The sequence below is a fragment of the Tinamus guttatus genome, unplaced genomic scaffold (genome assembly GCF_059628265.1).
Source record: "Tinamus guttatus ecotype Peru unplaced genomic scaffold, ASM5962826v1 Tinamus_guttatus_pri_ptg000190l, whole genome shotgun sequence".
Lineage (NCBI taxonomy): Eukaryota > Metazoa > Chordata > Aves > Tinamiformes > Tinamidae > Tinamus > Tinamus guttatus.
In genome coordinates, this window is record NW_028288724.1 from 752,258 (window position 1) to 765,396 (window position 13,139).

Sequence of the window (13,139 nt, forward strand, 5' to 3'; positions counted from 1 at the left end):
GAGGGGCGGGGCCAGTGCACCCCCCTGAGCCAATCAGGCGCCAGCAAAACACGCAGCTCCAATTTTTGAGGAGCCAAAAGTTGTGAGTGTTGTGGTGCGCTGTGTTCCTCTGCCTGCTGGGCTAGGATTAGTGGCCACAGGGAATAGAGAGCGTGGCGGGGGAGGTGACCGGCAGCACTCAGCGGGGGCAGGCAGGGAGCCGTGTGGGTTGGCGGCAGGGCAGGCAGCGGCCGGGATTGGGTGGGCAGGAGGCTTCACGGACATCAGTGGAGCAGAGTGGGGCATGGTGGAGGGATCCTCGGGGAGGGCCATGGCAGCGGCAGTGTGGGGAATGTGGCACCAGAATTTGAAGTGTTGCCGCGTGTTGCCCTGTGCCATGACGGTGCCGCCGTCCTGCAGCACACCAGGCAGCGACAGCAGAGACCTGTTTACCCAGCTGTGTGGTGGCCCTCAAGCCTGGGCCTGCTCGGGCCCACCGCCACCTCGGATGACGACGGGGACGCAGCTGCAGCAGAGGAGCCGGTGCTGAGAGTGGAGGAGCAGAGGGTGAGCGAGGAGGGAGGGCGTGGGTGGCTGTGGGAGGGTGGCCTGGAGCGCGTGAAGAGGCCGGGGCTACCCCAGGGCAGCCCCTCGCCCTTCCCCTCCAGCTGGAGGACCCTGGGACAGGGCCGCCTGCAAGGGAGACCTGTGACACACTCCAGGGAAATGTGTAGAGTTACCACCTGGGGTGCTTTTAAAACAAAGCAGTGTTTAGAGATCATCTTTACTTTGTACTTAATTACGTCAGTCATTTGGATAGCTCAAAATGGTTAAAGTTCTTCCCTGGCAGGGCTCTTCTCAATGGGATGTTCCGTGCCACCTTGGCAACGGAGGGCCCAATGGATACAGACGCAAACTGTGCGTCTTCCCATTAACTTTCGGAAAGACAACTTGAAGGAGATCCACAAGGATCGAGTGAACATGAGCGCAACTGTGGCTGACACCAGTGCAATGCAGATAGATAGTGCGGTAAGTGATTTAAGTTGTTGTATTAGAGGGATTTTTCCAGGATTTTTCTGATGGAACCTTTTGTAAGCTGCAGCTTTCTTTAATGTGTGAAATTATTCTGTTGAATTGATCTTTAGGTCTGATTTGATGGTGTGGATGGTCTTTCCGATCGCATTGCAGCGTTAAAACAGATGGTGATTTTTCCAATGCTTTACCCGAAAGTCTTTGAGAAACTCCAAATTCAGCCTCAAAGGTAACACACCTTTACACAACGCTAATTCAGCTGTTCTGAGGAGGATGTTACACTGAGGCATCAATATATTTGTTTGTGCTTCAAACATTTGAGCACTTTTTTTTTTAGTAGTAAAAATAATTTATTTAAAATGTATAAAATCTTGAGTATGTGCAGGTTCAAAATGTAAGCAAAAGCCTTGGCATTATTGAAGACCTCATGTATGGTGCTTTAAAAAGGGAGTATACTAAACAACTCTAATTGAAGAACAAACTAGTATTATAAAACTTGGAGCCCCAGAAGTTGGCTCTTGTTTGACTCCCTTCTGCTGTGGTCCCCTGTGGTGCCTGGGAGCAGTTTTGGACGTGTCCTGCTGGACACTGCCCTCTCTCCAGAGGAGAGTGGGGGTCTGAGTTTGTTAATCCCCTTGGTTAATTTTGCTTATTGGCATGTGAAATACTTTAGAAACACAAAACTTCCTCCTGTTCTAACTGTTATCACAATTTAGCTGCTGTTACAGCTGTTACTGCTGTTCTGGATATAAAGTGTTTTGGTTCGGAGGAAAGGGTTGATCATCTTAGGGATGGGGGTTGAAATGGGCGTTTTTGACAATTTTGTCCTATGTGAATCTCTCTTTATTACAGAGGCTGCTTATTCTACAGCCCCCCAGGGACTGGAAAGACACTGGTTGCCTGGGCCCTTGCTAATGAGTGCAGCCAAGTTGTCAGGAGAATCTCCTTTTTCATGAGACAAGGTGCTGACTGCCTCAATAAGTGGGATGGGGAATCAGAGTGCAAACTTCGTTTGCTCTTTGAACAGGTAAGGTTGCAAAGTGCTCTGGCACAGCTGGAAACTGTAATTTTTTGTGATGAACATTTTGGAGGAAGACTTGCCTTTTTTTTTACTTTTATTTTATTTATTTATTTATTCTGTCCATTTCTAACATTGAAATGCGAACACTCGTGTTCTCTTTCCCAGTGCCTCTGTACTTTGGATCGAGGAGTTGAAATCTTGGAGATGTATTGGGGAAGTTTTAAAAAAACAAACAAACAAACAAAAAAACCCAAAAATCCTAAAACCAAGATTTTTTTTTCCCCACCAAAACCATAGAAGAAGCTGCAAGAGATAATGGCTCAGGTTCAGAGGAAAACAGATGCAGGCTGAGAACACGTCACTCCATCAGCTCAGTTATCAGAAATCTCTGCTGCTCTAAAAATCTGGTTCCAGTGATGTTGCAACCACAGCACATTTCATGCATTTCTTCTTAGAGTAGCACCGTTTTACTTATGTCATATTCCTGCATCCCTGTTTTATTCCAGGCCCATAATTTTCATCCTTCCATCATTTTCTTTGACGAAATTGATGGTTTTGCTCCCATGCGCTTGAGCATGCAAGAACAAACCCACAGGAACATTTTTTTTTTTGGGGGGGGGGTTTGGGAGGGGGGACATCTACATATAATGTGCTTTATCTTTGTGGAAAGAAGACCAAAACCTGCTTATATATCAAATATCATCCTGCAAACCTGTAGCTCAATTTCATGTGACTTTAAGCAATAGTTTAAAAGCATTCACTAAGGTTGATATCAGCATAATGCTTAAGTGACCTTCTCTATTTTTGAGAGCCTTAAAAAGAGTCCTCTCGCTCATCAGCATCTTAATGAGCAAAAGCTTGTCCTTTTTCAGGGATCATTAGAGAAAAAAATGCATAATTTAACAAAATTTACTAACCCAGTGAAGCAAAAAAAATGTTTTTTTTGTTTGTTTTTCTCTGCTAGCTCAATTGTATCAACACTGCTGGCCCTTATGGATGGGTTGAACAGCAGAGAAGTCATCAGAGCCCCCAACAGGCTGGATTCAATAGATCCTGCGCTACACAGACCTGGGCGCTTTGACCGAGAATTCCTTTTTAAACTGCCAGATAAAGAGGTAGGAACTTTTACTCAATCCTGATGCTCATCCAGCAAATCTTTCTTGCAGACAAAGCCGTGTCACAACACGGTATCGTGGAGCAGGTAAGCAGGAATGCAGCCTCATACAGCTCACACACAGGAGCAATATCCTGAGAGACTGTCCTAGTGTGGAGGGTGGACGTGGTATGAAAGAAGAGAAACAAGCACTAGAGAACTCCATTATCCCAAATAAAACTGAGTAAGTTTAAAAGCAGCTTTTCACTAAGATCACCGTTTCTCAGCAATGAAAAAATGTGTATATAGCAACCCAAATTATTAAAAAAAGGAAAAGAAACTCCACATGAAACTGGTTTTTGCTCTTTTGTTCTGGCTATCGCTAGTTAGCCACAATATCTTGCTAGGTTTTGTTTGTTTGTTTGTTTTAATTAGCACTTTTGGGGAAAAGGATAAAGTGGAGTATGACTGGAAGCAAGTAAAAATGCACAAAACAGTATATTTAACGAAACTGTATACTTAACATAAACATTTGTTTCCTGTTTCCATCCATTTTCTGGATCAGTGATACTAGCTTGAATCACAGCTGCTCTTTGTGGCAATTGTAGCAATTTGAAACAGTGTGAGGACTATTTTGCTTGAATGAACTGACAGACAAGCAAACCAGTGAATCTGTCCTCATGATATCTTGCTACATTTGAGATAATTTTCTTTGAGGAAAAACTTTTTCTTTCCAGTTAAGTTTTCTATTGTTCTTTTTCCCCAAGATGGTTAGGTCTCATACTTGTCAAAACTTAATTTTTATAGAAGCTTAACTTGCCTTTTGGCCTTAGGTCCCCAGAAAGTTTAATGGAACAAACGGAAATATTAAACTTTGAAAAGTAGGGAGTGAATTCACTGAACTTTAGAATTCCTACAAATTTAAAATAATCACTTGCCTTAATCTGTTAATACTAGGGGTTCTGCCTCTGCCTTTTGACTCAAGACAAGCTATAATGCAAGCACTTTGTTCCTAGGCTAGAAAAGAGATTTTCAAGATTCATACACGAAACTGGACCTCTAAACCATGTGACACGTTCCTTGATGAGCTAGCTGAAAAATCTGCTGGTAAGTTCAAAAATCAAGTGAGTTCCTGCATGTGACTGAGTCTGTGGGAGTTTTAGCTCATGGCACACAGCAGGTGGGAACCAGGCTCTGCTTGCACCTTGCTGCAGAACTAGCCAGGGAGCCAGATGTGTTTTCTTAACATTCAATTTCCTTAAGTATGCACTGCTGTAATGGCAACGTATGACTTGCTTTTTTCTCCTCTCAACCCTGGGCTTTTCACCCATACCGCTTGGTTCCTATTTTTTATGGAGGAGAAAGTAGAAGCCAAGTATTTCTCAGTGAACAAATAACAGTGAACTGCAGAGAAAGACTGGATGCCACTTGTGGGATAGCTGATGGATAGCCATGTTCCAGAGAAAGAGAAATCATGACTTAAGAAAATGTTTTCATTCCAGAAACTTACATGCATCATGAGAGTCTGGTGGAACATCATGAGAGTCCGGTGGAAATTCCTGAGGAGCCAGATCCCCCAGTTGTCGTGGATTACAGCAAGCTTGTGGTATGTCTGTTTTTAGTTTTCTTTAGAACAAGGTAGGGAACTTTCTCCCCTCACCGCTGTGAGGGAGGTGGAGTTTGATGGGCAGTTGTGGGCAGTATTTCCACTAGCCTAGTTGCTGTCTCTGGGGCCGCTTCGACAGCCTCACTCCATGCACAGCTCCTGAACAGTGTTGGCAGTCAGTTGTGCTGTGATGGGACTGTTTAGCTCCTGAACACTTAAAGAGCTTTTTCAGAAGGTCTCATGCTATTTTAAACTTGTGTTGTCTCCATTTTGTTTTCAGCATCTGCTGGATTATGTTGCTAAGCGAGCAAGGAGCTTCAACATCTTTTACCTAGAAAAAATATACACTCTCCTTAGCCAGTGCATTTACAAACACCGGAACGATTATGACAAAACTAAACTCATTATGGTAAATTTTATATATGTTTTCTAATGGTTATATATAGTATTCTATCACTTTTACACAGTCTGCATGCACTCTGGCTATCATGCTTATTTAATATTAATTGCTTTAGTGCTTAGTCGTCATGTTATAAGACTTACTCTTTTCCATCTGGAAGACATTTATCCATATGGCAAAACCACTGTTATGTTTGGCATAATTATTTGCAGTTTCAGCAGGAAAAAAAAAAGATAGGATTTGAAGACAATGGTTCCACCCACACAGCTCCTTCAAAGCAATTAACCTTAGAGGCTAGGAATAGCTTTTCTTGCTCTTTTCTTCCTCTCTCCAGGAACTATTTAGGTACTCTGCCCTCTCCCTGTAAAAGAGGATTTATGAGTTGTCAGCATTCAGCAAATGTCTTAATGAGGCATCCACTGGCCAAGTCAGGCAATCCCAGCACTGATTTGGTTTAGATATGTATGTTGGAAATCGAGTCTTCAGATCCAAAGAGCCATAAGCCCACTCATCCCTGAGGTACTTGTGTATGAGAATAGATAAAATTCTTGGTCCCTCTGCAGTTTACCTTGAAAAGAGGGAGCCTTTTTGCTTAGGGACTGGGATCTCAATCTCTTCTTTCACATCTGATTAAGAGGTGGAATATATGCTCTGTTCTGACTGTGCAAGAATGAGGATATTTTGGATTCAGGGAGGTCATGCTTGAAAAACGTTCCCCTTCTCATCTAGTGTAATGCCACATACTACCTTGAGAAGGGAAATCATTTATGTTATCCCAGGACTTGTGGGCTTCTGGAACTTAAAATTGTAATGCTCAAATTAAATGTGCCTGGATTTCCTTGTTTCCTACCTTTTTCCTTTAGCTTTAAGTACAGTTCTATCTTCTTCTGAGTGCACTGGGCAAGTAGCAAAGCTAAACAAATCATTCAGTATACACCAAAGGAACTTTCTCAGCTTTTAGTTGTGGTTTCTCAGGGAGGATCTCTTCCTAACTGTTGAAACAACTGCTGCTCCAGGCTCTGTTTTCTCTACTCTTTTGGACACATAGGGATGTCTCTGAAACTACTCAGAATATAGAAGCATTGTGATGGTTGTAGCATATGTTACTGCTTAATATCACCAACAGTTGGATATATTTACAGATTATTTAACTTTGTGTGAAGAAATAAACTATCAGGTTCTTAAACTTTTATTTGTGCTTATTGTTAATTTGTCTTTTTTATTATCAGGAAATGAAGAAAATAATTAGAAACTTCTTCTGTGCTTCATAATGTGATCTTCAGAACACTTCATTTCTACTTTATTTAAAATAAAATTAATTGAATTCTATTCTGTTAGCTGTATATAGCTCAGTAAAGAGTACTTCTAAACACATATTTTATATACATACAGATATATACATTTTAAGATATATTTGTTTTATATATATGGATGGATATAAAACATATATATGTATTATATTGTTTGAATTGTATTGTTTGAATATGTTTTAATAAAAAGTAAAACATCATTTGAGCTTGTCTGTTTTAATTGCAGTGGATGTAATCTATCTCGGCTTCACCAACGCTTTTGACACCGTCCCTCACAACATCCTCCTGGGCAAGCTCCGGAAGTATGAGATAGATAAGTGCTCAGTGAGGTGGATTAGGAACTGGCTGGATGGCAGAGCTCAGAGGGTGGCAATCAGCAGTGTGGAGTCTAGTTGGAGACCTGTAGCTAGCGGTGTCCCCCAGGGGTTAGTCCTTGGTCCTGTCCTGTTCAATTTATTCAATGACCTGGATGAAGGCACAGAGTGCTCCCTCAGCAAGTTTGCTGATGATACCAAACTGGGAGGAGTTGCTGATACCCCAGAGGCTGCGTTGACATCCAGAGGGACCTGGACAGACTGGACAACCGGGCAGTGAAAAACCTCATGCAATTCAACAAGGCCAAGTGCAAGGTTCTGCACCTGGGGAGGAATAACCCCAGACACCAGTACAGGCTGGGGATTGACCTTCTGGAGGGCAGCTCTGCAGAGGAAGACCTGGGTGTCACGGTGGATGATAAGTTGACCATGAGGCAGCAGTGTGCCCTTGTGGCCAAGAAGGCCAATGGGATCCTGGGGTGCATTAAGAAGAGCGTCTCCAGCAGGTCAAGGGAGGTGATCCTGCCCCTCTACTCAGCCCTGGTGAGGCCACATCTGGAGTATTGTGTCCAGTTCTGGGCTCCATAGTACAAGAGCGATGTGGAGCTGCTGGAGAGAGTCCAGTGCAGGGCTACAAGGATGATCAGGGGCCTGGAACATCTGCCCTGTGAGGAGAGGCTGAGGGAGCTGGGCCTGTTCAGCCTGGAAAAGAGAAGGCTGAGAGGGGATCTAATCAGTGTTTATAAGTACCTCAAGGGAGGCAGTGAGGAGGATGATGCTGGCCTCTTTTTCACTGATGGCCACCAATAGAACTAGAGGTAATGGCTACAAACTGAAGCACCAAAAGTTCCACAGGAACTAAAGGAAGTTTTTTTTTAACAGTGTGGGTGACAGAGCACTGGAACAGGTTGCCAAGAGAGGTTATGGAGTCTCCCTCTCTGGAGATCTTCAAAACCCTCTTGAATGCAGTCCTGTGCCACGTGCTCTAGGTGACCCTGCGTGTGCAGGAGGGTTGGACTAGATGACCTCTAGAGGTCCCTTCCAACCTTAAGCATTCTATGATTCTATGAATTTTAGAATAATTTGAGCATTAAAAATCTTTCTTCTTACTGGTATATTAAGTACGTCATGTGAAAGTTTACCCCATTCTTGGCTTATCAGTTATATGACAAACACAAAAAGAGAAAAATATATAGTGAAGAATATAGGAAGCTCTCATCTTGCCTTGGCTTGATCTCCAACTTAGCTGGCTGCTGGCACAGACTGACAAGATGATTGGTCTGTATAGATCTTAGAGAATAAGATGGCTCTTATTTCTTTTTTTTTAAAAGAGCCTGTGCAATAAGGGTAAAGCTGAGAAATTACGAGAATGATGCCTGAAAGTAGCTTCTGGGAAGCCCGAGAGAGTGTACACTGAAAATGTCCATATTTGCTTCCGTCCTCGTTTGCTTTTTCTCTGCCCTTGTATTTCTCCCCTTGCTGGGCTCTGCAGGTTACATTTTTGGGATGCCAACTAACACACCACAGCAAGCAAGCATTGGCTCTGCTTCCTAGGCTGATCTGAGGTCAAGATTGCCCATTTCTAAAAGGGAAGAGTCCTGCATTATAGCAAATCTAGGCCTAAGGTCACTGAACCCTGATTTTTTTTGATGGGGTCATTGTGGTAATGCACGAAGCTTCCTTTTTTAGTTGAAACTTCTAAGCAGAGCTGCTGCATTAAGAAAAAGATATTTCTTACATTCTAGGACTCTAGGAACATTTCTATTAGCAGTACTAATTTTTCTTTCGTATAGGGGAAATTTTTAAATGAAATGCTTGATTTTATTAACCATCCTATAGATAAAGACCTTCAGGAGCTTGTATGAAAAGAACGACAAGTTTTCACTATGCACATCCTCAGATACTTTCTCTTAATCTCTTATCCCTAAGCCTAAATTTCTCCTAATCTCTTAATGCTAAACCTGACTGTCACACTCCTTCAGAGCTCAGCTCGCTCTGGAGGCCAAGCACACGTAAGAGTTGCTCCCCTGCATCGCACAGAGCTGCACTCCCCTGAGTGCACCGCAGGCACTAACCCAGCCGTGTTACGCAGCATTCCTGTTCCTCGGCCTCTCTGCCTCGGGGCCCGGGAGCCACGGCCAGGCCGTGGCCTGGCCCTCCCAGCTCTGCTCGCTCACCGGCGGCCACCCTGCCCGCACCCCCACGTGGCACAGCCAGGAGCAGCGGCCCATGCCACGCCACACACGCGCACAGCAGCCGCCGCCACTCTGACCCAGCCCTCACCATTGAGGTGCAGCAGCCCGCACATCCCCGCCATGCAGGCGTGTGGGCGCACTGAACACAGTGCAATGTCAAGGTGTGAAGCAGATGGCTTCCATCTGCTTCACACATGACATCCGCTTCAGACATCCATCCTCTGCATTGCATGGAAATGCCAAATGAAAATGAAAACATCACTTTACCAAGTAATATATTCCTATGTTTCCTATGTCTGGTCAATTATTACCTTTCAAAAGGAAGGAGCTCGCAGATCGCTGCCACGCAGGCATGAGGGCGCAGGCCATCACAACCAGAAGGAGCGATGGCATCGTGGCATCCCAGGTGCTTCTCTGCAGCACAGCCCCCTTTGTGGAGCTGCCCTGAAAGCAACGACAACAAGGGCTTGTTTTTTTTGTCACCATCCACCAACACTCCGGTGCGGCAGGAGCTGCCCAGCCTGTGGAGGCTGAGCATTAAGGCCACATCCTCCCCCACTGCCATGCCCCCTGTCACTGCTCCCCTGCCTCCCCCTGCCTCCTCTGCAGTGGTGAGAGCTCGGCCCAGCCAGCCCTGGGCACCAAGTGCGGCCCTCTAGGGACACCTCACACAAGGGCAGGCCAGCCCCGCACGCCAGCTCCCGCCCTGCCTCCACGTAGCGCTGCCCCGGCAAGGACGTGGCCCGCGGCCGCCCCACGGGCCGCAATCGCCGCCCTCTCCGCGCCCTTCCCGCGCCCTCTCGTCGCCGCCGCGCACTGCGCAGGCTCACACACTCCATTCCTGCAGGCCCTCCGCTCCAACATGCGAGGGGAGCAGCGCACTGCGCATGCGTACCCCCCCATGGCCCGCTCCTCGGCAGCTCTGCGGTACCAACCCGCAGGGTGTTTCTGTCTGCGGTTTTGCTTTGTTCTGTCTTTATTTTTTTAAAACAGTGACCAGAGCAGTCTAACATCTGGTAGTGTTTCATTAATAAGATCCTGTGCTTTGCTGTGATATATGTGTGTGTGTCCCACCCCACCTGGGCTGAAGCAGGCAGCTTCTTCGAGGCAGCTCCAAGAACAAGCCTGCTTCCAGCTCTCAACTTGCTGCTTCTAGGAGCGTCCCATGCCGTGCACCACCCTCAGGCAGCTGCCCAACGGCCATGTTCCTGCCCCCTTCACTTGCTGTGGAACACAGACTCGTGACTGGGCTGCCTTTCATAGCGCTGTGCACACATCTCCCATTGGCCTGTGCTGCTGCAGGCAGCTTCTTAGGAAGGCTTCAGGAACCAAGCTCTGCTCTGAACACTGTCAAATGCAGCGCAAAATTATGCAGAGGCTGCATTAGAAATATATAGATTACTAATGTATATATTAGAATAGTAATATATCACTAGCTATGCATATTCCTTATATATATATCTAAGGCCAGAAGAGGAATGCGGAAGGGGCCACAGAGGCCCAAGGCCTTGACAACACAGGACATAAAAACGTGAAAAGGGGGCCAGGAAGGCACAAGAGCCCGAGCAGCAACCCAAGAGCCGGGATCAGATGGAAGCATTCCACATTCCTTTTGCCATTCTGGGCGATACTCGAGGTAAAGAACAAATGTGCAGCTGGGACTTGGTCCCATTTACCTTCTCACCTACAAAATAACATCAGTTGAAATACAGTATTATATCTTAAGCTTTCTTTCTTGAGAGACTTCTCCTGATCTTCCAAAGTACTCACTGGCCACCAATGATTACTATATTCCACAAGCTGGCTTTGTGTAAGAGCATCTCCCTCTACTTTTTCCCTGTGTTTAAGCGTACAGCCCAGAGGAGATCTTTTTGAGATCCCTCCTTCTGAGGAAAAACTATTATCCCTTTTGTGGACACGGTATAGGTCTCCCTCTACCCTTTTCTTATAGCAATTACCAACTGAAATGTTCAGACAAGAAAACCCAATTTGAGAACACCCGACGCTATTCCACACTTCAACACGTCCCACTCAACCAATCGCTGAATATGAGATCCAGAGGACAACACCTGATACCATTCCGAGGTTCAGCAGCAGTTATCCAGCAGCATTGGTCTGATCTCAACACCTGGTAACAGGGCTTTTCTTCCACGTTTGGCTGACAGGACAGATGTTCCTTTCTTTTGTAACAGATAACTCAGAGTCTAGTTGGAGGCCTGTGGCTAGTGGGGTCCCCCAGGGGTCAGTCTTTGGTCCAGTCCTGTTCAATTTATTCATCAATGACCTGGATGAAGGCACAGAGTGCTCCCTCAGCAAGTTTGCTGATGATATGAAACTGGGAGGAGTAGCCGATACCCCAGAGGGCTGTGCTGCCATCCAGAGGGACCTGGACAGACTGGACAACTGGGCGGTGAAAAACCTCATGCAATTCAACAAGACCAAGTGCAAGGTCCTGCACCTGGGGAGGAATAACCCCAGACACCAGTACAGGCTGGGGACCGAGCTTGTGGAGAGCAGCTCTGCGGAGAAAGACCTGGGTGTCATGGTGGACGACAAGTTGACCATGAGGCAGCAGTGTGCCCTCGTGGCCAAAAAGGCCAATGGGATCCTGGGGTGCATTAAGAAGAGCGTCTCCAGCAGGTCAAGGGAGGTGATCCTGCCCCTCTACTCAGCCCTGGTGAGGCGGCATCTGGAGTACTGTGTCCAGTTCTGGGCTCCACAGTACAAGAGGGATGTGGAGCTGCTGGAGAGAGTCCAGCGCAGGGCTACAAGGATGATCAGGGGCCTGCAACATCTGCCCTATGAGGAGAGGCTGAGGGAGCTGGGCCTGTTCAGCCTGGAGAAGAGAAAGCTGAGAGGGGATCTAATCAGTGTCTATAAATACCTCAAGGGAGGGAGTGCAGAGGACGGGGATGGTCTCTTTTCAGTGGTGGCCACTGATAGGACTAGAGGAAATGGCCGGAAACTGAAACACCAAAAATTCCATAGGAACTTAAGGAAAAATTTCTTAGCAGTGAGGGTGACAGAGCACTGGAACAGGCTGCCCAGAGAGGTTGTGGAGTCTCCTTCTCTGGAGATCTTCAAAACCCGCTTGGATGCAGTCCTGCGCCACGTGCTTTAGGTGTCCCTGCGTATGCAGGGGGGGTTGGACTAGATGATCTCTAGAGGTCCCTTCCAACCCTAAGCATTCTATGATTCTATGATTCTATGAACTCCTGATTCGAGGCTCCTCCCTACTCCTTTTAAGGGTCCATTTACATTCCCCTCCTGCCACTCTGGCATTTGGGATCAGCAATGTTCGGGGTCCAGAGACATTCCTACAAGGAAACATTGTCCCAAGGCAGTGTAATGGGTTCGAGCCTGTGTGTGCTACAGCCACTCTAGCAGGATGGCATTCCCTCCAGGGCAAACCAGGATATCAAAATAAACTGCTGCTTCTGTAACACAAGTACTTCCTAGGAGAGAACACAGCACCTAGAGCAAGTTGAAAGAAAGAAGAAAGAAAAAAGAAATATAAAGATAAAAGGCACTTAGCGGGCAGAATGGAATTGGTAGCTCCCCAGGGCAGTCCTAGCTCTGTATTTCTGGGTGGAGGACATGCACGAGGAGACCAGAGAGGTGCTGACAAGGCCAGAGAACCAACACAGGTCTCTGGGGCAGACCTAAGGCATCAGGAAGGGGTTCGGAAGAGACTAGCAGATCCTACCAAGACTAACGGGCCCAAACGGACCCAAACGGAGCTGGAGCACAAAAGGAAGCACTCAAAGAATGCTCCAGAGTAAAACAAGGGCAGTCCTGGGGTTCTGCAGGACCAAGAGGACTCGACAGTACAACAAGATTCTCCAGGGGAATCTAGTGCAGATTAAACACATCTTCTGGAGAGCAAAGAGCAGCTAAGAGAAGCCCGAGAGCAATGACCAAGCCCTGCTGGGACAAGGAGCAGCCCGGCCCTGACGGGTGCCACGGCCTTCCCTTCCCTTCCCTTCCCTTCCCTTCCCTTCCCTTCCCTTCCCTTCCCTTCCCTTCCCTTCCCTTCCCTTCCCTTCCCTTCCCTTCCTTTCTCTTCCCTTTCCTTCCCCCTACCCTCCCCTCCTCTCCCCTGTCCTCCCCAGGGGGAAGGCAAATCCGGGAGCTTCTGCAGATCTGACCCAGCCCTGCAGGGGCCCTGGCTGCATGATGTGGACCACCC

The 13,139-nt window shown here is 46.7% G+C and overlaps 1 pseudogene; it reads left to right on the top strand.

Annotated features, from left to right (window-relative positions):
- Positions 1 to 283: 283 nt before the first annotated feature.
- Positions 284 to 13,139, top strand: part of LOC148594881 (ATPase family AAA domain-containing protein 2-like) — a 68,962-nt pseudogene continuing 56,106 nt past the window's right edge.